The 27511-nt window shown below is 42.2% G+C and overlaps 1 protein-coding gene across 2 annotated transcripts in view; it reads left to right on the top strand.

Annotated features, from left to right (window-relative positions):
* ASTN1 (astrotactin 1) overlaps nucleotides 1-27511 on the top strand; it is a 291505-nt gene that overhangs the window by 51794 nt on the left and 212200 nt on the right. The window contains exon 1 of one of the 2 annotated variants that reach the window (XM_033093101.1): nucleotides 24499-24621. The exons of the other annotated variant lie outside the window; for it this stretch is intronic. The gene's annotated coding sequence lies outside the window, so the exon portion shown is untranslated. Of the gene's footprint in view, nucleotides 1-24498; nucleotides 24622-27511 lie in introns of those variants that run through there. 2 annotated transcript variants of the gene reach the window in all.

Here is a 27511-nt window from a genome sequence, read left to right as displayed (position 1 = left end):
GACCCCAGTGGGAACCAGAGCAATTTGCTGCAAAGTTGGTTTCCACTGAAATAGCAAAACACTCCGTGGAAGCCAGCCTGACGCTGGATTGCAGACATGGAGGAGGGTCACTTGCTTTCCAGCTCCCGTAAGGAGGCTGTCTGAAACTGTGGGGGTGGGGGTGTGGGTGAGGGAGAAGAACGGGCAAAGGAGTGAAATGCAGAGCAGAGCAGAGCAGTGGAACACGGCAAAGGGTGGCAAAACAGTTTTACACCAAACACCTCTAAATTGCCAGCCCCTCCCCTGGCTGAGTGACGCCATGCCTGGGGTCATGATCACCTGAGAATTGGAGGCATCCAACATTGTACCTTGCAAGTGGGGTCTGTGTACTGCTGCTGTAGGAGCCTTACTTTGCCGAGCAGTTGTCCTCAGGTTTGCAGAACTAAGCTGAGGGCTCGGGGCGATACCCATATGGTACACTTAAATCCCCATTCCAGTCTTCTAGGTGCCCCCACTCTATCTTAGCAGCTCTGTCAGGGCAGATGACCATCCCATCACTTAGAACAGCAATTGAATGTTCTAGAAAGCTCAAAGTTTCCTCTGAAGTCGTCTAGCAGAAGAGTGCCGTGTTCGGGCACACGCTGGTAGGGTTTGCTTTGCAAACACATCAGTTCTACTCTTAAGAGTGGTCTGGCAGGCCAGCAGCGTCAGCTCTCCGGGAGCTGGTTAGAAATGCAGAATCTGAGGCTCTACCCCAGACCCGGTGCATCGGACCTGTGCTTTCACAAGACCTCAGGTGCTTCAGTCTGAGAAGCACTGCCTTAGATGTCTGGTGCTGTTCTCTCACCAGCATTACCGTGGAGCAAGCCGTCTCTTTGAAGCTAGCCCTAAATCCGAGTCTTAGCTCGTTCCTGAATAATGTTGATGAAGAAACTGACTTCTCTGAGACTCCGTTCTCCAGTATAAAATCATCCCATGGCAGCTGGGAGCGGATGCATATCAAGTGTCTGGCAATGAGCATGACTTAGCAAACAGCCTCCTTACTACCAAGTTTTCTTGTTTAAAGAACCTTTGAAGAAAACACACCACCCCGTCCCCAAAAGGCTAGCTGTTATTGAAACTGGTGTTTTCCAGTGTTCTAGGAGGGTTCCATAGAATTGCACTTTGCTCGATCGATCTTCTCTTAAACTCAGCCAGGCTTTCACAGCGATCTTTTTCTAAATCATGTCTTCTGTATAATTAAAGACACGATACCAGCTTATTTCCTGGTCCGCTGAGCCCGTATTAGAGGCAACCTGGAGTTGGAGGACCTTTCACATTTCCTTTTCTCTGAAGTGGACCGTGGTGAAACTGCACGGGTGTTGGGCTTGGATGGTCTTGGACCCAGACGCTAGCTCTGCCATTTACTAATGTATGACCTGGAGGGGTTGTCTAACCTCTGTGAACCTTTGTTTCCTTCTGTAGAAAATGGAGCTAACCAATCCTTATCTCACAGGGTCATTGTGAAGAGTAAGTGAAAATCATATACAGCCGAAAGGCGCACATAGTAGGTGTTCCACACGTATTTCCTCCTCCTTTGCATCCAGAAGTCACTCTAACCATTTTGGGGATAATTAAACTAATATTTATTCTAGAACATCATTGGAAAAGGAAGGTTTGCGTGCCAGGGACACCCGCCTAAGTTTTGATTCTCTTTTAGCCGCTGGCCACTTCAGAATCCAAACTAATGTTGAACACTCGAGCCAAAATGGTATAATGAAGCATTGGTCGGATGACTTGTTTTAATAAATTAACTTTGAAATGTTACCTATTTTTATACTTAGGGACTCATTCTAGCTTAGTCCTTGTTTGATCTTTATAACTTATTTTAAAGGTCTCTTTGTACGTTATTTGTCCTCGATACGTCTTGTGATGGCCTTTGATCAAAAGCAATAAAATTCTGACCTAGTAAAATCTCTATTAATAATTTTCTCACATGTCACGTGTAGTTCATATTTACCCACCGACTTTGAGTTCTCAGAATGCTATACTTCAGTGAGAAAAAAAATCAAATATTGTTGTTTTTTATAGGTAGAAAAATAAGGTAGGAAAAGGATGGAGAAGGGAGGGCAAACAACCAGTAAATGTTAGTTAGTTGTCTAAGAGGAAAATATTCAGATATATAATTTAAAGATGAAAGATGCCTTCCGCTGAGCTTTCAAGGAAGTGGAAAAATCAGTGAGTCTGAGAAACTCGGCTGGGCTATCTTGTCTAGTATATTGGGAATTGGAAAGATGAAAGCTCTTCCACCAAAAGTGGTCCAACAGTGGAGGGAATCACATAATGTTACAAAAGGAAGGACCCATGAGAGATCTTCAAGTATCTTCTTTGTCTTGAGGCGTGCCCAGACAGTTCCAGACAGATGACAACCCACTTTCGCTTTTAAAAGAATGTTAGAGGAAGATATTGCATGGTCTCTGGATTCCAGTCAGCATTGAACAATGTTGAATTTTTTTTTTTTTTAACAATTTCTAGTCACAGAGAACGTTTCCTGAAATTGAACCTAAGTCCTGTGTTCCTTGCTCAGCGATGATTTTTATAGATAGAATACTGCTAAGGCCTAGAATTTTTAAATGCCATCCCAGAGCATCCCCACATCTAACGCAGTCAAGTGAACTGTCTCTTGAGATTGTGTGTGTGTGGGGGTGACATTTCTCTCCTTGAAAACCACTTTGCAAGTTTTATCTGGTGTATCTCAAAGATCTTCTTACAATTTGTCACACATGTAAGATCAGTGATTTTACGCACACCTTTCTAGTATGTGTTTACATTCCTCTATAATGTCTTGAATAAATGAGTTTCTTGGATTTTACTACCCATTTTCTGCAAACTTCAAGTACATACTTTTAAAGGTAGCATACTATATTTGAAAAATCAATATTCATGATTTAATGAATTTCAATTATGTCTATTCCCAACCTTAGTTTTTACCAAACTCATGAGACCTGACATGCTCTATCTATTCCAGATGCTCTTCGGAATCAAATAACCTCACGGTCTGTTGAATTTCTTTCTGTTTTTCTGTATGCTCTTCTGTCTCCTTGTCTAGCTCTCCCTCCTGTCTCTCAGCACAAAATGAGAGTTCTCAGGACTCATCCCTTGGCTTTTTGCTTGTGCTCTGCCTGTTCTCCAGAGATGACTTCATCCACTGTCTTGGTTTCCACTGCTCCCCAAATGCCTACAACTGCTAAATCTGTATCAGCAGTCCAGATGTTTTTCTGAGCTCAAGGAAAATGCGTATATTTGCATATGGAATATGAGCATTTATATCTCTCACAGGCACTGAAAGGTAACATGCCTCAAAGTGGGTTCACCATTTCTCCCTTTACCTTCCGTACCCCCTCCGTCTCTTTCCCTTGTTGCGATAAATGATACCACCCATTATTCACGGTAGCCAAAAGGTAGAAACAACCCCAGTGCCCATCAAAAGGTGAATGGATGAACAGAATGTGCTATAGACATACAATGGAATATTATTCAGCCTTTAAAAGGAAGGGCATTCTGACACACGCTAAAACATGGATGAACCTCGAGGGTATTAAGCTAAGCGAAATACGCCAGTCACAAAAGAACTAATACTGTATGATTCTACTTATGTGAGATACCTAGAGCAGTCAAATGCGTAGTAGAGCGGTGGCTGCCAGGGGTTGGGGGGACGGATGGGGAATGGGGAAGGAGAACTACTGTTTAACAGGTACAGAGGTTCAGTTTGGGGATATGAACAAACAGGTCTGGACATGGATTTGCTGACAATTATACAACAATGTGAATGTCCTTAATTCCACTGAACTGTCCACTTAAAAATAGCTAAAATAGTCAATTTCGTGGTATATGCATCTTACCACAATTTTTAAAAAGACCACAAACTAAGGGAACGTGTGAAAAGACACTGCAGAAAGCAATCTGCCAAATCCAGAATGTGGAACATACTACAAAACCAATGACCGAGTTTCTCTAAAAAAATTAAAGGCATGGAAAAGGGGGTAAGGAGGAAGGAACTGTTATGGGGTAGAGGATGCCTAAGAGACAAAACAAATTAATTCAAAAAATGAGTAAACGGCATCACCTTCCACGGAAGCTCTTAAGTCAGGAACCTAGAAGCCATCCTTGAACCTTCTTCTTGCCCTATATGTCCATACGTGAGTTCTGACTTAGAAGCAAACCAGCTCCAAAGGAGCTGGGTAAGGAAGACATTGGTGTGTTTTAGAATTGCAAGGAAGACTTGACCAGGATGACGTTACAAAGAAGTGGGCCTGCTAAGAGTCTTAAATGGTGGGCCATGTAGTTACTTAAGAATTGGTTGTTGGAGAGAAGATTCTAGATAGAGGGACAAGATGAGGATGTGGTGGGACCAGGCTTGAGGCATGAGTGGCAGTGATGGATGGGGAGGTACAGGGCTGGCCAGGCTGGTTGTACTGGCTTCTTGTACAAATGAGCCCTCTGGAGTGGTGGCTGCCATCTTTCCCTGAGTTGGAGTCACGTTTTGGTTTGTAGGTAGGCCAGTGAGTGGATATGTTTAACATTGTGTGATGCAAAGGAGTCAGAAAGAAATTTGATCAGAGCTAATTCTGGAAGCTATGCAAACGGATGGGTGACCTGAACAAGTTGATCATGAAAGGATGGCTCGTACAGGGAAATCAGTGATTTTTCTGATCAACTTTGTACTTTAGGGAGAAAGGAAGAAGAAGGGACATTTTTAGGATATGTCTTATCTCTATGGTTGTTTCATGGATGTGAGCCAGATGAACCCCCAGAGGGACACTGCTATTAGAAGACACAATCAGGATGCACTTGATAAGTAGAGAATCGATCCTTGATAAATAGGATTGAAATGCAGTGGACACCCCATTTTGAGAATTAGGGTTCCTTAACGGATGAGGGTAAGCTTATTCTTAAACGTGTCCACAGTATGTTTCCTGAGTTTGAACATCCCAGTGTGATGGAACATCAGCCTTTGATTAAGTTGGTTGCAACCTCTTTCCCCCTGGATCCTAATTTTAAATCCCCTCGCCGATGATAGGTTATTGTTTTACATTCTCCTTTCTTTCTTTCTTTGAACCAATCGTTGTGCCGAAACCCATTCATCAAGGTCCCAGCAGAATCAGGTTATGTACTCCAACTGAGTTTTGTAGGACTGACTGAGGGATTAGTCAGAAAGCCCAGGAAGGAATAGTGCAGTATGCAGAGGCTGATAACAGCAAAGTGTTGTGGCCAGCCGTGGGCCTGAAGGGAAGAAGGGGAAGTTACTGGAACCTAGTGCTGTTTAGAGAGAGCTGTGACCTCCGGGAGGGACACAGCCAGCCCGAGGCCAGCCCATGGGGCATGTCATTCTTCTTCATCCCTTGCCCTGGAACAGGCCTCCTGGGGCACAGAGCAAGAAGAAGAAAAGTGGAGTGTGCATCAGAGTAGCAAATGGACTGTCCTTATTGTGATTCCATGTCGATCTCTTGCCATCTCTACTTTGGTGTTGCTACATTTATCTTGAGCACAGTTTCCAAATGTTTTGCCCTTTCCTGATTTTGCATTTTTATTATGATGTGTACTTACTTATTCATTTGCATTTTCCAAATGGAGTCTATTTTATATCTAGGTCAATCATGCCCGTCTTAACCTGAGCTACGGACCTTCTACGAGAGCCTATACATAATGCGCCCGGAAATAACCAGCTCCTAATGCTGATTCTGATTCAGGATGTCTGGGGAGGGGCCTGAGCATCCTCCTTTGTAACAAGCCCCCAAGTGATGCTCGTACAGCTGATTCACGGGCCACATTTTGAAGAGCAAGTTGCTGTACGATTTGAAAATGGTCTTTAGATCAATTTCTAGCTGCCCCCAAATTAGTTAGGTGAAGTAGTGGGAAGGCCCATCTTTCTACTGATAGCCTGCCATCTGCTCCTTCATTATTTCTTGGCTTTGCCACTAGTTCCCAGGATTCAGGTGTACCATGTGCTTCTCCAAGCCTCAAAATTTCTGCCTCTATATGGGATTTGATGCTACGCATCTTCCTGGACTTGTGAGGGAACAGTGACAGCAAATTACTGTGATTATCTTCCGAGAACGGTGTCCTATAAGTCCATCTGCCTCGCTGTCAGTCATTTGTTTGAACACCATTTAGCTTGATGCTTACTGAACCAAAGAAGAGATGGTGCTTTGGTGATTGGATCTGTGAGTTACAGGCAATGAGGGGTCTGTAATCTTAGAGTAAGTTTCCCTTACTCTAAGGGAAAGGTATCACGGACTAAAATTTGGGGGTATCTTAACACATCCTTGGCCCTATTGTGCAATGGAATTTCAGCAAAACTTATAAACAGCACATACAAAGTAAGTGACCAGATTATCAGAGGCTGAAGCTCTATAAATAGTGGAGAAAGTTATAGGGAAGGGACAGGGACTTGTTTCTCTGAACTTTATTTCAGGCAGTAAGCTGACGTATTCGTGCGCAGAGCCCTGAAAGCCAGGACCTAGGGAAGTTACAGATGGGACATAAGGGAGGTTACTCTGGGATCACTAGAGATGCCACTGGGTCTCGTGGCCATGCGCTGAGACAGTAGGGAGGCCGGTGGAGTTCAAAGTATGGGAAATTAAAGTAGAGAAGAGGAATATAAAGGATGCATTTGTATCATAATCAATTGGGAAAAGCAATAACGTTTACGAAAATAGCTGTTTTAACATAAATAATATAAAAGTACTATTTATTGAGTACCTATAACATGGCCAGTTCTCTACGCATACATTCTGTCATATCAGCATGCCAACTCTGAAAAATGGCATAAGAGCCCAGACTCTCAATTGTCTGGGTTTAAATCTGGCATGCGCCAGTTCCTGGAAGGGTGACCGTTCGGAAGCTTTTAACCACCCTGTGCTGTATATTCTTTATACAGTGAAATGGATACGGAAATAGTAACAATCTCATTGGGTTGTCTTAAGGAATAAAGGGCTTGATGAGGGAAAATTGCTGAGGTCAATGTCGGCACAGACTGCTTTCTCAATCAATGCTAACAATAATTAATATCGTTTGATCAGGTTTGATGTCCTGCTTAATTGTGAGTTCTTTCCATGAAGCCTTTTGTCTCTTCCAGCTTGGTGAAAGACCAGCTTAGAGTGGGACGACCAAGTTAGTGATGGCGGCGGAGGAGTCTCACTAGTGTTAAAATACTCACCGGCTATTCCCTTTTATATTTACAGCGTAATTATCTATCTAGAGAGGAATACAAGAAAAACGATTTGAGACTAGAACATAACAGTGATCATGATTCTTTGTCATTCTGAGGCGTTAAGGTGAAGGAAATCCATATTTGCAACAGTATATCAAGGCCCCTCAATTTTGGCACGGTTCTTTTGGGGAACGAAAAAGGCACTACACTCTCTTAAAGAACCATTTAGCTCTTGAATCTGGAAGGCATTTCAGGTGAGTTCTGTAAGACTCAGGAGGTAATTATCGTTGAGGATCCACCCCGTGTATTATCGAGGCTAAGTCCCGTACAAGCATATTATTTAATCCTTTCTTGCTCTTTCGTGGTAGCTAAGTGTTGTCACATAATCCCCCGTCAGTGGGGAAATGATGGGCCTGGAATTCCTAAGCGACAGCCTGTTCAAGGACAAATGGCAAGTTAGAGAGAGACCCACCGCTTGAGCATAGCCAGTGGGTCTCCATTCTGCCTATTAACGCCGTGAGCCAGGCTAAGTAGTTGAAGAGGAATGCCCACTTGGGGAAAAGAAACTCATTTCAAAATGATACTTGACGAAAGGTGGTGGTGATCAAGAGGGATAAAGACACGGCCCAGAGAAGTCCTATTTCATAGTTGTAAAGCCGGGGGAGACACTCACAGTATCTCATCTAAATCTTTTCATCTCACAGGTGAAGAAGGAAGGGTCTGCACCTCAAGGTCACCTGCAGGCAGTGTCAGTGCAGAGATAAGAACCCCGTTCTGGACTAATGTTCATTCTACTCTATCACTTTCCCCACAAAGTGCAGTTGCCTTAGCTGGGAATGGAAGGCTATAAACATCTGTAGCTTTTTTTCCGTAGGAAATAGTTAAATCAGGAAAATCATGCTTTTTAATTATCGAAATCATTTATTGATGCTGAGACATTGTTTGTTTGGTGAACATATGTGGAGAATATTAATAGATATTATATGTTACTAAAGCGCCCCTTATTGACTTCTGCGTCACAACATAAACACGCATAGTCCAATAAAGCATGACTTTGTCTTAATAGCATTATGAATAAATTATTAAGGACTTTTTTTTTCCTTCTGCAGTAATTTTACTAGTGTTTTTCTTTCTTTCTTTTTTTTTTTTAAACCAAATGATCCATAGGACTGTAATTAAAAGTAAAGGAATGTACCACAGCTTGTACCATAATCCTCAGGAATTTAATAATGAACTGTCAAAACTCAGACTAAAGAATATGCTGTTTGCCGAGGGGCTCCTGGAGGCTGGCTTTCGAGGGGATCATCACCTCTGTGGTTGCCTGCCCACTGTGGCTGAGGTCTGCTGTGGAGAACCTGTACGGAACGGCTGCCACGCCACGTTTGTCAGGTGCCAGTGGGCATTGCCAAAGCCAGGAAGTGGGTTTTCTTTTTCTGCATCATTCATGTCTAGCACGAGCCTGGCTCATAGGTGGCCCCCTTCAAATGCATATCGGATGAATTACTGCACTCCGCGCCATGCCCTTGAACTCCAAAGCCGTTCCAGGGTTTGCATTTCTTACTGAGTTGGCCTAAGGCTCTGCTCAGAGCTAGTGTACACGGAATAACTGTGGTAAGAGACAGGGGGACCCACTTTAATGAGCAAGGGCTCTTGTGTCAGCCAGACCCATATTTTACTGATGGCTCCAGTCTTTGGCAAGTTCCTTTGTCACTTTGACCCTCATTTCTTTAAAAATGATAACACCCGCTTTTCAGGGGCCAGTGTGATGACTGATAAACATGTAAAATGGTCTAACATTTTACACAAACAACCTGGGAGGTTGTTCTTGTTTACTCTGTCTGTCACCAGATGGAACTCTTAGAGGAGAGTCACCTGATCAGGAACCAACTGTTAAATTTGATTTAGCTATTAATTTGCTGTTTTTTCCAAAACCATAGATCAGTATATCTTCTTCTCTGTTCTCACCTTAAATCGGTTTTAATTCAAAGCGTCTCTGTGGCTGCTCTCTCCTGACCAGCCTTCCAGTGTGGTTTCAGTCAGTTCTCCCAGTGCCCAGTCCTGCTAACCCCGCCAGAGAGGGTGCAGAGGACATATGTCCATCCCATGACTGTGTGTGCAAGGGTAGATCTCCTCTAACCTGGTACATTTCCCTAATTTTCCTTTTCTGCCTTCTTGATCCACCAAGTCCCCAAACATAACTCCGCATCTGTTTGCCTTAGTGTCTCACTGTGAGTTAAGAAGTTGCCCTTGAGCCTTTTCTGTTGGTTCAACCTGTGCAACACCAACACCAGTCTGCATCGTGCGAGGCTCCCTGCAAAAATCGATAGCCACACGGTTTTTGGCACTTACATGGTGCTTCTTTCTGCAGACATTAGCGGGTTCTTTCAACACCCTCAGGGATAGGTAGTTGTCATCATCCTTTGGCAGTGTGGGGATCTGAGGTATGGAGAATCAGAGGCTTATTCTAGCTCTTGCCAGCAGCCGTGGTGGTCAGGGAATAGCTTTCAGGGGAGGTCCGCTCTCGGTCTTGAGCTCTGATACCTCAGAGCCGTATTTCAGGTGTACTCTCTCTCTGAAATCTTCTGGGTTGGCACCATTACTTTTTCTGCTTTGGATGTTGGCCAGCTGTGTAGTGCTAGGAATGATTCCTTGGATTTAAGAGGAGCCGGACACGTTGAACGTAGTCACCTAACCTGTTGAGGCTGGCTTCTTGGAAGGTCTCTCACAGCGCACCTGTTGGATGCCATCATTTATGAAAGCAGGTTGGCTGGATCGGGAAAGTGGCCTGACCCAGTGCTGACAAGTATTATAATTTTACACACTCACGACCTCGGCTCTTTGAGACTTTTTGTTTGTTTTTCCAGGCAACAGAATGTGTGTGTTTTTCCTTGTACCTGGAATGCTCCCTGAGGTTAGGATAGAATTGAAGCAGAGTTGAAATGAACCCTTTGGTTCCTTTTTCTAGGGAAGGCAAACATTTTTGTCAAAGGGCTGTTGACCTCTGTAGAAGCTGTGTGATAATGGAAAGAGCCCGATGAGTCCGGGGTCCCACATTTGAATGTTTCTTTCCTGATTTAGCATCAGTAAAACTTGCACAGGCTTCATCCTCTCTCAGAGTTTATTACCTTCTCTGTAAAATGAGGCCAATGGTACCTAACTTTGAAAGCTAGTGTAAAGATTCTATAACTGGTTAACACTGTTTTGACTCATCACAGGCACTTAAATGTTTATCCCCCTTCCTTCCTCCCTTTATTGAACTTTGAGGGCAGACGTCTCTGTCCTCTCAGTAGACCTTACAGACAGAGCACAAAGGACAAACACCCAATTAGTCCGTGTCCCAAAATGATGTGTTTCCTGAAAGTATCTGATTTCTCTTTGTAATTAATGGGACCCATCTCAGTCCCAAAATGATGTGTTTCCTGAAAGTATCTGATTTCTCTTTTTAATTCATGGGACCCATCTCAGATACCACAGACTGCCAGCAATCGACTTGGAATGACAGGCGCGAGCTCACTCATTATTCTAATAGGTCCATTTTTAGTGTATGAACACTGAGACCCAGTCTTGCCTTGGGGCACAAAGAAGTAAGTACTTTGGTTCCTGCATAAGAATGTGGCATTTGTACGTCTGTGTTTCTCATTTGCAGGCTGGTGACCAGTTTCATAAGCAATGATGAGGGAACAATAGGACCAGAGAGGAAAGGCTGCCAGGGGCGGCAATCATTCTTTATCTTATTGACGGGACATCTACTAATTTGTCACTCTCGCCCTATCATGTTTTCATAGGAAAGAATTTCGGCCTTCAGATTTTTAAAGTGACATATACATACACGCACATACATTTACAAACCATAGGCATGTAGGTGAGTGCATTCTCACAAAGATAGCAGCCCTGTGTAACCAGGACCCTGATCAAGAAACAAAACAGCATCAGCCCACACTCCCCCCAATCCTCCGTGTGCCCCTTCGGGTCACCATCACCAACCCCAGAGGAAACACGAGCTTAAGTTGTAATGCCGTGGATTCATTTGATTACTTTTACATTTTATGTAAAAGAATCCTACAGTGCAAACTTTTTGCATAGGTGACTTCTTTCACTCTATGTTTTTGCGAAAATCTGTTCGTGTTACTGAGCATAGCTGTAGATCGCTGTATCACTGCAAACTAGTATTACATTGTGTGACTGTACCATAGTGTATTTATCTATCCTACTATCGATGGCCATTTGGGGAGTTTCCGGTTTGGGGCTATTTTGAATTGGGCTACTGCGACCATTCTTGTGCGTCTTTTGACTCATATATAAATGCATTTTTTTTTTTTGTTCACTGCATATTGTTCATTAAAACACAAAGCAACAAAGCAATGGGCAATGAAAACATCCTGATTGTCTTCTTCTTCTTCTTTTTTTTTCTGCTCTTTGGTGGGTGTAAGGTGGGGCATGGATGGGTAGGCGCAGATGGAGACAGCCCAGAAGGAAAGTTACGTATGTCCCTGTGAGTGGAATTTTTAGCATCTAGCGGGTAGACGTGCTTGGCTTTCAAGGCTATTGCTGAACATTTCTCTAAAGTTAGGTCTTTGGTTTTTAAAAGACAAGGTGATTAGCAGTAGCATTGGGATAGGACCCCAAGACCAAGCTCACATCAGTAATCGATTTTTACTTTGAAATGGAATCATCTTCCTCAAACTGTAGTTTATGTGCTGCTCACCAATGGAGTTTCTACCCAAGTTCTGTCACACGAGTTCATTGTCCTTTCTCTGTGTTAACGATTTTCTCTAGTCCTGGACTCTTGAAGGTAAAACATTTTCCATGGAGGTACCGACCTTTCTCTGGATATGAAAGCCTCAGCTTGTTCATTTTTATGGTACAATAAAAGCCCACTTTTAAAAATTGGCCAGCAGGGATTTCGGGTATCAGTAGAAAAATTGTATGTGTTTGCAGTTTCTGAGCTATCTTTAGCCTGCTTGTTCTGTTCTGGAAATGTATTACTAGGAGCTGTCACTTGTCTTAAATGTTTTAATGAATGATATTTAGTTGCCTTAGGCTTTTTTTTTTTTTAAGCAAAGTACATAGATTTTTTTTTAATGCAGAGAGAGATGGAAATTCCACTAGGCAACCATATTGGCAAAACATTAATTGTTCCAAACTCAAATATTTTCTTAATTTTTATTTTTAATATTAACATTTATTCACTCAGAAAATACCCATTAAATATCAGCTATATGTCAGGGACTTAAGGTATAAAAATAGGTTAACAGAAACATACACAGTAATGCAAGCCTGCACTATAATTGAAAGTCTCTTGTATCTAAAGAACACAACCAATCTGATATTTTACATGATTTTCCTTTTTAAAATAAAAAAACATAATAATAATGTAAGATAATACCTGGTCATTATGGAACACATCAGACCTAAAATTTTTTCAACAGCCTTTGCAAGTCATAAAATACGAGTTCGGGCTCAAAAGAAAGATGCTAAGTTGATTTATTCTTTTTTTGCCTGCCTGTTTTCCCTGGGATATAGTTATTCTGAAAAGCTGGTAAGAATGATGTTTTTGGAGGAAAAAAGAGAGTATATAAAAATCAGCTTTGGAGTTTCTTCAATATAGTACTTCATGTTTAATTTTTAATTATAGCAGTACAAGAGATTATATCCAGTATATTGAGAATTGATGTTGCTTAATGGGAATGTATATTCTTCCCTCGTAGTATATGTATTATTCATAGAATAAAATGGTCTCTCATGAAAGGGCAGCTGGTCCTTTAAGAGAATGGAACCTCCTGAGTTGAAGTAGCTGCTAACAGGGGTTTTGATTTGCTGCCCGAAGTGCACTTACAGGCTCATTTAACATTAATAGAAGGCGATCCGGGTTCCGTCATGACCTCTTGGAACCTCAATCATAGCCTGGGTCATGTAAGAGATTTGGGACGAGTATGTAGCCAGTTAGCAGCAGGTCATGGAAAGAGTATTCTCACCTTCATTTCCCTCATGGCTCCACTCCGTGAGATTCACTTCCTTAGCCTGGGGCAGATGGAGAGAGGGAATGAAGATCGGTTCATCACCAGAAGTTATAAACAATGATTTTTAAAAATCGCTGTTCTACTTTGTTCTTCTATTTCCCCTTTATTTTCTCTTCTGAATTCCTCACGTTTCTCGTTGCTTCTATTTCCTCAGCTGTTTGCCTAGTCAACATCGACCATCACAACACCTAATGCCTCATAAGGAGAAGTCATATCGTTACTGTATAGGAAGAGACTATGGGGAAGAGCAAAGTGACTTGTCCAGAGGGTCCAGGGAAGTAAATAATAAGAAGAAGAGCTATCCTGTGCATTCCAAAGTTCACTGCAGCATTATTGACAATAGCCAAGATATAGATCTAAGTGACCATTGGTAAGTGAATGGCTACAGGAATGAATGATGTGTGTATGCTTCACACATCATACAAAACATCATTCTTACCAGCTTTTCAGTGAAATAAGCCATCACAGAAGGACACATAGTTCATGATTCCACTTGTATGAGGTATCCAATGGAGTAAAACTCATAGCTGTGGAAAGTAGAATGATGGCTGCCAGAGACTTGGGGGAGGAGGAAACGGACAGTTGCTGTTCAGTAGGTGTGGAGTTTTAGTTATACGAGAGGAAAACATTGCATAGCTCTGCTGTGCACCGATATGTATGTAGTTAATAATACTATACTGTACACTTGAAAATTTGTTGAGGGGAGATTTCATGTTAAGTGATTTTTACACACACACACACACACACACACACACGCACACTCTCATTGAGAATGAAAGTACATATTGCGAATGTGAGAAGGATAGAAAGGAAAGGTAATAGGCTTGAGATTGTGTGCATTTGAACTGGCCAAGCCCAGGGCAGGGAACTGGAGCAGGAGGAGCAGTTGGATTGTACTCAGCAGAGAACTACGTGCAAAGGCAGCCTCGCTTCATTTCAAACCACCCTGTGCACATTTTCGGTGCATTCTCCCCTTTTGAGAGGCAGGATGTCCAGGGGCTAAGAGTACACGGTTTGGTGTCACACAGTCCTGGGTTTGAGTCTCAGCTCTTCTGATGATGAATTGGAAATTTTCTTAACTTCTCTTAGCCTTGCTGTTCTCACCTGTACAGCAGAGGACAAGATCTCTCTCAACTGAAAACACAAAATGAGATAATTTGTGGAGCAATCTCAAATGAAATTGGTGATGGTTATTAATGTGGAGGCAGCATTGGTACATGAGGGGGGAGTGACTGAATTATAGGAGTTGCCTGAAAGTTCCAGCGAGGTTATTTCTACAAGGCAGACTCTCTTGGGAGCCAATGTCAGTATCAGTATTTGTATGTAGATCTGCACCCAAAATGTAAATCCCAAAATATAAACCTTCAATTAAATTCTGAGACCTAACTGTCTCATGTCTAAACACACAGCTGAAAAGTCAGCTGTCACCTACAATTAAGAAAAAACCCTGAACTTTAAAACATGAAACTCTGTTAGTCATTAATCTTTGGGAAATCATTGAAATCTCTCGTTCTCTCCGTTGATTCTTCTTTCATTGTTAGATGAAATCTGCCCACTGTGTCATTTTTCACCCAGCCAGGTCCTGTTCAGAGTACAGAGTCCTGCCGTGCCAGTCTTGAGCCTGTGTGCAGGGGCTTATTTTTATGGTTTTTTATTGTTGCTTCCTGGGCTAGCTCTTCCAAGAAAGGCAAACGTGACATCTCAGAGTATTAGCTCACCAGACGGAGTTTCTTTTTCTTTTGAACAGTCAAAGACAGGATTGTGGTTGCTCTAAGATTTTGCAGGTTTTCTAAGTTGATGGTAATGGTTTTAGGGGGATAGATAGATAGAGAATTTCATTGTTCGATCATGGAAGTCCTGCCTGTGCCAGGTTTGGTTGAAGTGATCGTTCTTGGGGTAACTCTAAGGTGATGGATATCAAATACAGTATACATATACAGGGTTAAGATAAATGTCCTTTAGACGTCAGCAGGAGCTTTGGCATGGTCTTTCACGCTAGCTTTCCAGACACAATAGAAGGAGAAGGCAGAATGCTAGTCCATCTAAGTTGATTCATATATGATTGACATTTCATAGTGGATTCTAATCATGTTTTTATTCAATCATTTATACAATGCCAACAGATATTTATTCAGAGCTCTACCATCTGTAAGGCTCTTTTCTAGCTACTGGGGTTATGTCAGTGACCAAAGGAGACAAAGCTTCTGCCTTCGGGGAGCTTATATTCTAGTGTCATGTTACAGAGCTCTTTCCTCAGTTCTGTCTTGTTCAGCATTTCCAGAGCTGACATCTGTGACTTTCAAAAACATGTTTATCCTACAAAGCTACAGTAATAAAGACAATGTGATACTGGCATAAGGATAGACATGTAGAAATGGAATAGAACTGAGAATCTAGAGATAAACCCTTATATTTATAGACAATTCATTTTGACAAGGATGCCAAGCCAAAGCAATTTAATGGGGAAAAATGGTGCTGGGACAACTGTAAAACTGCATATTCCATCCAAAAGAATGAAGACTCCCTCACCACATACCATTTACAAAAATTAATTCAAAATGGACCTAATATGTAAATGTAAGAGCTAAAACTATGGAACCCTTAGAAGAAAACATAGGTATAAGTCTTTGTGATCTTTGATCAGACAACGGGTCCGAAATATGACACCAAAAGCACAAGCAACAAAGGGAAAATTAGATAAATTGAACTTCATCAAAATTTGAAACTTTTGTGTTTCAAAGAACACCATCAAGAAAGTGAAAATACAATCCACGGGATAGGAGTGAATATTTGCAAATCATGTATCTGATAACTGGTTTGTATCCAGAATATATGAAGAATTCTTATAACTCAACAGTAAAAAGAAAAATAACCCAACTAAAATTAGGCAACGATTTAAATAGACCTTTCTGCAAAGAAGGTATACAAATTGTCAATAAGCACATGAAAATATGCTCAACGTCATTAGTCATTAGGGAGCTACAAATAAAAAAAAAACACAATGAAATGCCACATCCTAGCCACTAGGACGGCTGTAATAAAAGGACAAATAACAAAAATCTTGACAAGAGTGTGAAGAAAGTGGAACCCTCACACATTGCTGGTGGGAATGTAAAATGCTACAGCTGGTCTGGCAAACAATTTGGCATTTCTTCAAAAAGTTAAACATAGAATTACCATATGACCCAGCCTTTCCACTTTTAGGTATGTACTCAAGAGAATTGAAAACATCTGTCCACACAGACACACATTAATGTTCATAGGAGCATTATTCATAATATTCAAAAAATGGAAACAATCCAAGTGCCCATCAACTGATGAAAGAAGAAACAAACTGTGCTATCTCCATACAATATACTAATATTTAGCCATAAAAATGAATGAAATATGGATATTTGCTAACAACATGGATGAATCTTAAAAATATTATGCTAAGTGAAGGAAGCCAGGCATGAAAGGCCAACTATTGTATGAGTCCATTTATATGGGATATCCATAATAGGCAAATCCATAGAGACAGAAAGTAAATTAGTGGTCACCGGAGGATGGAGGGAGGGGTCGGGGGCTGGCTGCTAATGGGAATAGAATTTCTTTGTGGCATGATTAAACTGTTTTAGAATTAGATGGTAGTGATGATCGCACAATCTTATGAATATATTAAAAATCACTAAGTGTACAATTTGAAAGGGTAAATTGTATGGTATGTGACTTATATCTCAATAAAAAGACATGCTTATCATAATCAGAGGTTACAGGAAGCTAGCAAAGGGAATATTTGCGTTGGGTGGCAAAGATGAACATCAGCACTCAGAAAAATCTTGACAGATTGGAAAGATAGGCTGAGTCTGACAAGGTGAAATTTAGGAGGAATAAACATAGAATCCTAAAACTGCATTCGAGAAAAACAACTAATAACAGCTTCTAAAAATAGTTCCAGGCTTTAGTTCACAGGAGCCTGACGTGAGTCAACAGAATGTCACATCCTAAAAGGTTCCTGTAACGTTTGCAGCATTAAAAGAAGTGTAGTTACTCGAATGAGGCATTAATGTCATTTTTTTTGAGAGCTGGTCAAATGTCACCCAGACTTTTGAGGTCCGGTCTGGGTGCTGTGTTTCAGGAAGCATCTGGTTCAGTGGTTGCATCTCGTCCAAATACACATGATAGTGGACTTTTCGCAAAGTCTGTTTCTCATTTGAAGGCATTTTGGTTGGACAGGCTCTTCTTTCCCCACTAGCCCGATGCTCCCTCATCAACTTACGCAGAGCCAGACTCACGTGCATGTTACCCACTGGCTCCTTCTAAACATTTGAGTGTAGCTCCCCTCTCTGCCCAATCTCAAACACAAAGACGTGAACAAGATGGTAAAGTGTCCCAAATTATGTTGAAAAGATAAGGACCAATTGAATGAACTAGTTATGGTTGATCAGAAACAGATCAAGAAGCCGTGGGAGCTGACTTCAAATATTTGAGGGTCTTTCATGTAGACGTGGGGAAAGTCAACTGAGTACAACACGGGATTGATGGGCTGATGCTTCAGAGAAGATGTTTTGACTCAGTGTAGAGGGCATTTCCGCTGAGCTCCCCAGGGATGGGTGGTCTTTATCCAAAAGTGGAGTGTTGGTTGAGCTTTACTGGCACAAACTGAACGACCATTTAACGGAATTTATGATCAGATGGAGATAGGTTCTAGATGACCTTTGTTACCTCTCCTGGTTTTAAGAATTCATCATGATGCTAATTACCTGTCAAGCCACCCCCTGGTTTATCTATTAGATACCTTACCATGGAAACATAAGACCATCTCAGGGACCTGGACTGTTCGGAAGCTCACAGTCGAAGAAGGATAATAAGAATACCAATACTCTGGAGTTATTTTGAGGATTAAATGATAGAATGTTTGTCAAGCCATGTCAATGTCTAGCACATCGTATGTACTCAATTACTGTTGTGATCTTTTAAATTGTGGAAGAGAGGGAAACAATAAGCCTAGTCAATGCGATACATATGCGTAGTAGATGAACAGAGGGCTGTTGTGTTGGTTACTGATTGTTGGGATTGTGAATTCCCTCCGTCCAGGATCTTATCCTGTGGGAATGATTGGCTGTTATGGTAAAAATGGATTGTGGAGATTATCAGAGTAACGGTGTATGTCATAACTTTCTAACTTGCTGGGGCCTTGTATTGATGACAGTGGCAGTGAGTGTGTGTGTGTGTGTGTGTGTGTGTGTGTGTTTTACAAGTGTGTATCTCTATGCTCATGTGAGCACGGCCAACCTAATATATGGGTAACTAGTGCTTTGGGTGTCAGAGGTGAAAGGGTTCCCTATTTTATTAAACAACGGAAGAGCTTCAGTCAACTACGGACTGATTGGTCACCGAGGAAAGTTGACCATATTCAGTGACTTCCGATTTCAATTTTAGTGTCTGATTTCAAGCTCTTTTCCAAGGATCACTTTTGATGAGGTTTGTAGGGTTGTGGAAGAGCCTCAGGGGGCCTAGCGGGCTGACAGTGCAGGGAGAGTGTGTCAGGTGGGTGGAGAATAGGTTCTCAGGCTGGGGCAGGGCCCAGGGGAGGCCACAGGGTGAGTGAGAATAAGGATAGAGCAGCCTTTCGTGCATGTGTCACTGTGTGAGTAGTGAGTGTATATCAGAGAGGGTGGTATGAGTATGTCAGCGGGTGTACACTGGGGCTATAAGCTACAGTTTCTAGTGTTTTGTGAACTGGGTTCAGAATTGAGCAGCACTGGTGCTTGTTGATCTTACTTGTCTCAAACATTTTCGGGGTGTGGTATCCCTATGGGGCATCTCTCTCCCCCTCCCTCTCCCTGCCCCCCTCTCCTTCTCCTTGTCCTTCCCTCATAACTGTACATAAAAGATTAATACATTAGCGCGAAATGATAACAAATGGCTTTCACTTCCCTCCATAGGAGCATTTGTTATTAGAAGGGTTTAATCTGGTCCCATTCAGAAACAATCCAGAAACTCTCATGGCCCTGCAGGGACCACCCCGTTGTCTGATCAGGAAGATTCTTGGCACCAGACAAATCACAGAGATCGGGGAGCACCATGCCTCCACGTTGATGACCTCAGGGCTTGGGCTCCTGGGTCACCTCCTCTGCTTCTGCGGAGGACTGGCTGTGGCTAGTTCCATAAACTGAGAAAAATCACCATCTTCTCCTGCTTGCTCACTGCCCACGTATCTGCCCTTTGTCCTTCCCTTAAAGGTAGAGGGAGAGAGAGGAGACACGCGTGCAGGAATTCGGGGGCGGGGGGCTGCCTCTGGGCCAGGTGAAATAGTTCATATCAAATGAGTGTTGCTGTTTTCTAAATTATGATGGAAGCATTTGGATGTTTTTAATACCCCATTTTGTGAAGGAAGGAAGGAAGGAAGGAAGGAAGGAAGGAAGGAAGGAAGGAAGGAAGGAAGGAAGGAAGGAAGGAAGGAAGGAAGGGAGGGAGGACGAGGAGAGGGAAGAGAAACTCCACGTGTTTGTACATATTTATATGAGCTTGGAGAAAGGTGTGCAAAGATACATTTCAAACTTTCATATTAGTTACTTCCAGGAGTGGGATTGCGAGGCAGAAGTTTGGCTTCAAAAACTGCTGCGCTGTTTGACTTCTTCGAATGAGCATGGTACCTTTTAAAATAGAAATGTTTAAAATAATTTTTAAAATAGTATCCTATCAACAGAATGTAGGATTTTTCGGGAAAATTAAAGTGGCATCGTTTGGTTTGCGTATAAATCCCCAGCACACATGTACTTTTCCTTGTGAAGTCTTGCCTGCCTTCTTGATTTTACTGGTGGTGACAGTGACCCCATTCAGGAAAGTCTAACCAGCGCATGTTGAATGTCACAGCTGTTTCAGCCTCTCTTTGTCTTTGGTTTATTGGCAGGAGTCCCAAGCTCAAGGGAGCTGCCTCTGCCCACAAGCTCCCCTGGCCCCCGTGAAATGGGGAGCACCCAGAAAGCTTGGCTGGACACAGAGGAGTGAATGTTATTCAGCTCTGGCAATGAAACTTTATCTTGGCTTCTTGCAGGGGCAGAAGTGGCAGGTCGGCCGGCATCTCCGTGGGCAGCAGTAGGAAACCTTGCATTCTCTTTAGGTGCTTAAGTAGATTTCCAGTCCAATTCTGTCGCATCGGAGGGGTTCAGATATATTTTCCAAATCCAAGCCTTTAGGCCTGTACTAAACTGAAATTCAGAGGCACATGACATTGGTGGCTCATCACTATTACCGGAGTGGAAGATGGAAAAGGATGAGGTGATAATAATACCTTACAGGTCTACAACTTCTTTAATCCAAAGCTCTTTGCAAACAGCTCTGCAAACCCCAGGGCCCAGGGCCCAGCTCAGCTGGTGCTGAAATGCAGCCAGGCCCAGAATGAAGCCGCCTGGGGTCAGCCAGCACCCTCAGAGACATCTTAACTCCAGACACCGCTCGGTGAGGTGAAAATGAAGACTGCATCTAACAGCAGCGGCAGGGACACTTTTTTGAGGCAAAATGTAATTACCAGAGTTGGAGCTGGCCTGGCAAGTGGGGATTAACACTCCCCAGCTCCCACAAGCACCGTGGGCTTTCTGAATGGCTTCAGCAAGATTTGGGGTTTTATGCTTCCATCCAGAAGTTGGCTCTGTGTGAAACGCGGCTGAGCGCTAGCAGGCTACAGGGCCATTGATTCATTGCAACCAGGGGAAAGGATTTACTAGTATTTCTGTAAATCTAGGCAGCCTGAGGGTGGAGGTGGGGATGGGAGGAGGTACACCAAGTATGAAGGTTGTGAAAAAGGCCACGGTCACCTCCAAATAATAAATAATGTTTGGGCTCTTGCTGAACAGGCAGAATTCTGCGTATGGCTTGCTGAGCGCACCGCTGAGGATGGCTAACTCTTTGTAGTCAGCATCACAGGTCCTGTTACTAGTCTGGGATCCTAAGAAGATCACTGAAAGATGCTTCCCTCTTTCAGGCGAGTCTCTCAGGCACCCAGCATAGACTTGTGACAAATGGGGCTTTCTGTTTTGGCCTGGTCAGGTAACCTGATGACTTCCTGTAAGGCACTGCCCCTCTTGGTGTCTGGTTCTTCCTCGGTGTCATGGAAGGGTTGCAACAAATCAAGATCTTTACAAAGGATGCCTCCCAGAGTTCGAGGGATTTTACTGACATGCTGCAGCTGCTCCCAGGAAGGCAGGACGGTGGGAAAACAGGGACCCTGGGGACATTAGCCCTGCTGAGTTGAGAACCAGACTCTTCTCTTACCTTTGTTGACATAGTAAGCATCTCTTTATCTCTTTAAGATTTTTTTTTTTGAAGAAAGAGCTTTGCTGTAAAAAAAAAAAAAAAGAATGTTTCAGAATAGATGCTATTTTCCAGTTCTTTCGAGCTGCGATAATCTATGTCTGTGTACATACATACAAAACATCCTGAGTATGCCTATTAGTTACCATAACAGATACCTAATGGTGTATGATGTCAAAATTAAAAAAAAAAAGAAATTTCCATTAAAAACTATTTATTGATCATAGAAAAATTAGAAGAAACACAAAAATATAAAGAAGAAATTTAAAATTCACCCAAATAACCCCACTCTCCAGAGATGAACTGTAAACATTAGTTGCATATTTTGCCAATTTTCTATTCATATCAAATTTCTTTTTGGAAAACTGAGCTCGTATTTCACTAGAAAAAAAAATTTTTAAATTATTTGACCTTATATTTTAAGTGATTTGCTGTGCCATTATATGTTCTGTGAAGCATGTGATGGTTAGTGGCTTTAATGTCAAATAGTATTTCATCTTATGTCCATACCATCCTTTTGTTCACCCCTTCTTGCAGTGCTGAGTATCTAAATGGATTCCAGTATCTGCACATTAAATTCTAAGAGGAACATTTTTGGAATAATTCTTTTTCCACTATGTATATATTATGTATTTATTTAAAGTTTGTTGATGCTGTTGGTTAGTTGGTTGGTTGGTTTAGTTTTAGGGTTGGTTCGTTTAGTTTTAGGGTTATAGCTGTTTTCCCCTTCTTGAAAAGTTGTGTTTATTTCTAAAACTAGTTGACTTGAGAAGAAAGCTAAAGATGGATAAAAGAGATGGATGAATGGATTCACAATACTACAGAGAAAGTCCCACCAGAGAGACAAGGCAGAGGAATGAAAAACACGAGGGGAGGGTGTGTGGGGGAAGGGCAGGGGTTCTCTGCTATTATAAAACACCAGACAGCTGACAGCCTCAGTAATACAGAGAAGTCTTTGTGTCAGATCATAATTATTGAGTTTGAAAAAATATTCCATTTGTGAGGAACACAGAATCGGCCATGTAGGTTCCCCCCGGGAGCATGGTGAAGGGCTTGAATAAGAGACACATGAAGAGTAAGACCACCTGGTTGATCATTTTGACGTCGCCACTCACGCCACCAACGTGGGCAGGTGACCACGCTGTTTCTTCATCGTGAGGAGGTTCCAGTAGGTCAGTCGTTTCCCATGACAGACACCAGCCCACCTGAGAGAGTGAAGGATGTCTATGAGGTATTTGTGGTGTTATTTAAGAACCTGATAGAAACTCTGCCCTTGCTAGTGAAGAAAGAGAGAAGGAGAAAACTAGGGAAACTCACCTTTATTCCATGCCTCTTCTGTGCCAACCCTTGTGTGAGTCCGGCTCTTTATCTCAACCACATCTCACGACAATCCTGGGAGGCAGGGATTCTGCAGGTGTACTTTGCTGCCTAAGCGGCATTTTACAGGTGAGGAATCTGAGGCTGAGATCAGTTAAGTAGCCTGTCCGGGGTCATATGCCTTGTAAGTGGCAAAATAGGATTCCAATTCATACTGCCTGGCTTCAAAAACTATGATCTTGTCACTGAATCACATGGCCCCAGCCATATAGGTCTTTCAATAAAAAGAGAAAAAATAAATTATTACCCAATAAAGTTTGGTAAACAGGAAGAAAAATATGATAGAAGGCTCTCTGTCAGGTTAAAAAAAGAAGATGCCTTAGAAACCCTAGACTATTTCATCTCTTAGGTCTTCCTCCAATGTATATAACCCAGTACTTTTCCTTCATATCTTCTAGGTGTCAAGGAGAATGAGAAATCCTTTAGTCCAATCACTTTGTTTTATAGATAAGAAACTGGGGTCCAGGAAAAGGTAATTGACTTGTTCGATATCATTTAGATGGTGAGGAACAGAACTGAATTAAGAACCAAAGTCATCTGTTATCAAATGAGATAAGTATTCGTAATAGCTAACACAGTGCCTGGACTGGATTAGTCCCAGTCATTCAATAAGGGTCATTCCTTGTGTTTACCCTCTGCTATTCCACCTTGTGCCTGTGTTCATTCCTTCATCCATTCAACATGCGCTTAACTGTGCCCAAGCCATGTTTTCAAAAGGCTCTTGGCTAAATTAGAAGTTCAAGGTATCTTACACCAGTGCTCTTCACACCCTATATCACTTGGGGAAGAAGTAGGATGTTAGCAGGTTAAAAAGTAAATGGGAGCATCAGTAGAGAAGAATGAATTCGTAGGCTCAATTTTTGGAGACTTGGCAATAAATAAAAGGGAAAAAGGCAGTAAGAAAAGTCAAAATCAAGGTCAAAAGTGTTTTTTTTTTTTTTTTTTTTTTTTTATTGGAGGAGATAGAGGTCAGAATCACTTTTAACATAACTTTAGACCAAGAAGAAAGAAATACTGGAAAGACAGGTTGAAGGTAAGAGACACGAGATAATAGAGGAACATCTTTAGAGGGAACAAGTGAGGGAGAGGATTAAGGGCCCAGGTAGAGGGGTTGGACTGTGGGAAGACACAGAATAGCTTTCCCGCTAAGATGGACACATTGGAAAGGAAAAGTGAAGATATGACAAATCTTGACGTGAAAGGCAAGGAAGTTAACAGAGTTCACCTTTCCTATTGATAGATCAGGGTTGGGATGATAGATTTGAGTTACAAAACCAGGACTTGGGCTGAGAACGTACCCACTCTAGAGATTTTTGTTTTGGCAGGGACATGCTCTTTGTCATAAACCCTGGGAGCTCACAGAGCAGCCCATCTTTAGTGGGAGGCATGTAGGACCTGGGGTTGTGGGAAAGCGTTAACTGGATGGTTCTCTTGGCCATAGTCAGTGCAGCCATTTGCCTGTCTTTCCTTCTGAGTGGAAGTTGTGACACCGCCAACCATTCACTCCCCGCTGGAGTTTTAGAAGCGTGCCTGCGAGGACTTCACTTCCTCTCGGGATGAGGAACCAGACCAGGACTGTGCTTTGCAGTCAGTGACATGTGACACCTCAGAGGGCAGTGGTCACTTATGTGCAGAATTGTAAGGAGGCTCCACAGGAGATCCTTTCCATCTCCACTGAGGACAACACTCAAAGGAACAAGTTTAAATGACAGTAAGGGAGAATTTATTCTGAATTAAGAAGAGAAACATCTTAACAAGGTAGGATAAGCATGCTGGGGAAAGGATCTGCATGAAAATGGGGCGTATCAGCTCTAGAGATAGAACTCCAGGCCCTCCTTGGTCTGGATACCCCCGATGTGAAAGCACTTCCTGCAGTGGTGGTAAGACTCCCTCATGGTTCTATATTTAATGTATAATCTTGATGTCCTGACCTCAGGTGGTTATCGCTGAGAGAAGACCACTTAGGAGACTGTTGATGATTAAGGTTTTGAGGAAGAATCCCACAGAAAACAAGGGAAAAAAGACTCTTCCGTGACTTTCCTGATATGCAGTAGGCCTTTGCAAAAGGAAAGCATTTTATTCCAGGGGTTAGACATCTAATGCCCAGTCACAGTTTGATCCAGGGAAAGCTTCGTTGCTGTGTTTTCATTTCTGACTGTACACTTGGAATTCTTAATTTCTAATACCTAAAAGCGATGTTTTCATTTTAAAAGATGAGATGAAGCATTTTTTTCCTCAATGGTGCATGACCTGATTTAGCATAGAAAAAAGAAATGATTTTCGACTTACAGATTTCCTACAGGAATTGTAGAAAATCCTGAGAGTTGTCATCTCCTGGTACTGGGTAGTGCCAGAAAGAGGGCGATCACTCACCAGTGCTGAATTTGTATATGAAAAGCAATACTCTGCCCAGACAACCCAAACACAGGGCCCTGGACTCACATAAGGAAAATATACTGACCCCTGGCCAGTTGTCACCGGGTCACTAAACCTATTTCTTCATATCTAAAATGAAACTATCTTGCCTCTGAGTACAAATATAATAAAATCTAGTAATATAGCCAGGAAAATAAGCACTGGCCCATAATCTGAGGGCTTCTGAGGGCTTAAGAAGTCAAGGCTAATGAGAAATGGGAAGTATACAAAAAAATAAATTGAATTTCCTTCTCTTTTTCTAGGGTTTAATAGGAATTTGGGTGTATTTTCCACAGAGAACATGCGGCTTATGCAGGCGGGATATAGAAAAATAGGAAATATTGTGTATTACCAAGAAGGAGAGTGGGTAAAGTTATAAGTGGGGATAAGGCCAATGAAAATTTTATGGTGCTAATAAGTTTTAAATCTACTAGCAAGTAATGAGGTACCAATCAATACCTTAGCTCCCTCCAGTATAAGGAGGGAGAGTTTTGAAGGGAGGCCAGGAGTATTTAATGAAAGGTGCCCGTGTTATTCTTCCGGTTTGTATCAAGAACACCTCCGCGGACAACTGAGGAGTGGGAGGGAAATCCAAGCTATTGTGGCTTCTTTGAAGGCGGCCTGGGAAGGGCCATGTCCTGGCACTGAGACCAGCCCTGATTCTCGCTTGCCTTTTCTTCTTTTATCAAGTCTCCCTGCTCTACTTGGTATATGAGTGTCCTTGTGACAGAAAGATCAAGGGGCCACTTCAGAGGAGCTTAAGCTTCAAACAGCCTTTTCCAAAAATAATAAAGGCAGAGGAAAGGAAAGAGAGCGATCTGTGAGTGGAAGCTGGAGCCAAGTGAAAGAGCATGAAAAGAGACATTGTAGAGGTGAAAGTCACCTACGCCCACCACTCTCACTTAGCGGAAGCGGAAACTGAGGCCCAGGGAAGCCCTTCCCGTAAAGAATAGTGTTGTCCCTGGGATCCTCCTGGGCCCCTCACCTTTACATACTTGCACACTTGTAGGTGAATTCATTCATTCCCGTGGCTTCAACTTACCATAACTTGCATGTGACCATAGAGGAGAATTTTCCAGCCAATGTGCTTCTGCTGTGTCCATTTACATATCTGTGGAATGTTCTATACCTGAAGGTCCAAACTTTAATATTTGTCATGAAGGTAGGACTCAGTAAAATACTTTTTAAAGAAATGAATGAGTGAACGAATGAATGAATGCAAGTTCACACTGCTCACTAGCTCCCGAGTCAAGCAAGAGATCCTTGATTTCCCTTTTTCCACTTCATGATTTTCCCTGCTCTGTGCTACCCAATGAAAAGATCCTGACATTTAAAGTGGTAGTAGCATCAGTGCAAATTTTCTCCACAAAATTTGTCTTATTTTCAAGTTGAAATGTTAGAACTCACAGCTCCTTGGAAATAAGTGAGGATGGCTTGTTGATTTCTAGAGTTTGTCACCTCTCTCGTGGCTCCGTTGTATTTTAATTGTCCAAGAAAATAAATAGACAGGAAGGACACACACATGTATTGAGGGCCTGCTGTACACTTTACACGTGGTCTCATTTAATCCTCACGCACCCTCTGCAGTGTTTATTACCATCTACATTTTACAAACAAAGACGCAGAGGCTGTGAAGTTATGTAACTTGCCTAGGCTCAGACGACTAGAAATGTCAGAGTTGGGAGTCTAACCACGTCTGTCCGATTCTAAAGTCCATTCTCTTTCCCCTTCACTACACTTCCTCCCTAGGGAAGCAGACCAGAATTAGGGACATAAAATCTCAAGAAGTTTCACTAAAAGACATTCCTCTGTGACTCCAATAACAAATTGGACTGAAGAGGCAGGAGCTGTGAACCCTATCAGTAATCCGCATGGTGTGATCTCAAGAAAATCAATTAACCCCTGATGTGCCATCTCTTTGGAGTCACAGATATGGGACGCACAGACTTACTTCATCAATTAATCAGTTAATGACAAAAGAGTTACTTCATAAATGCGTTTGTGTCATTTGCTGCAGAAATGCATTTCATGCAATTACCAACCATAAAAGTGACTGATTTCTGTAAGAAACTAGTGTTGGTCTAAAGGAAATAAGATAGCCGGTCTAGTGAAAATCAAGTGGTAAAGAACAGGTTCCATTTTCATTTAATTTCATGTAAAGTGTTTGTGGAGATCTGGGAGGCCTATATTTTATGCTTGATCACAGGGCAAACATGGAGGAACGAAGAGATGA

Source organism: Rhinolophus ferrumequinum, chromosome 22 (genome assembly GCF_004115265.2).
Source record: "Rhinolophus ferrumequinum isolate MPI-CBG mRhiFer1 chromosome 22, mRhiFer1_v1.p, whole genome shotgun sequence".
In the NCBI taxonomy this organism is placed as follows: domain Eukaryota; kingdom Metazoa; phylum Chordata; class Mammalia; order Chiroptera; family Rhinolophidae; genus Rhinolophus; species Rhinolophus ferrumequinum.
The sequence above is the reverse complement of the archived record's forward strand: the minus strand, read 5'-3'. Positions and strand labels throughout refer to the sequence as shown.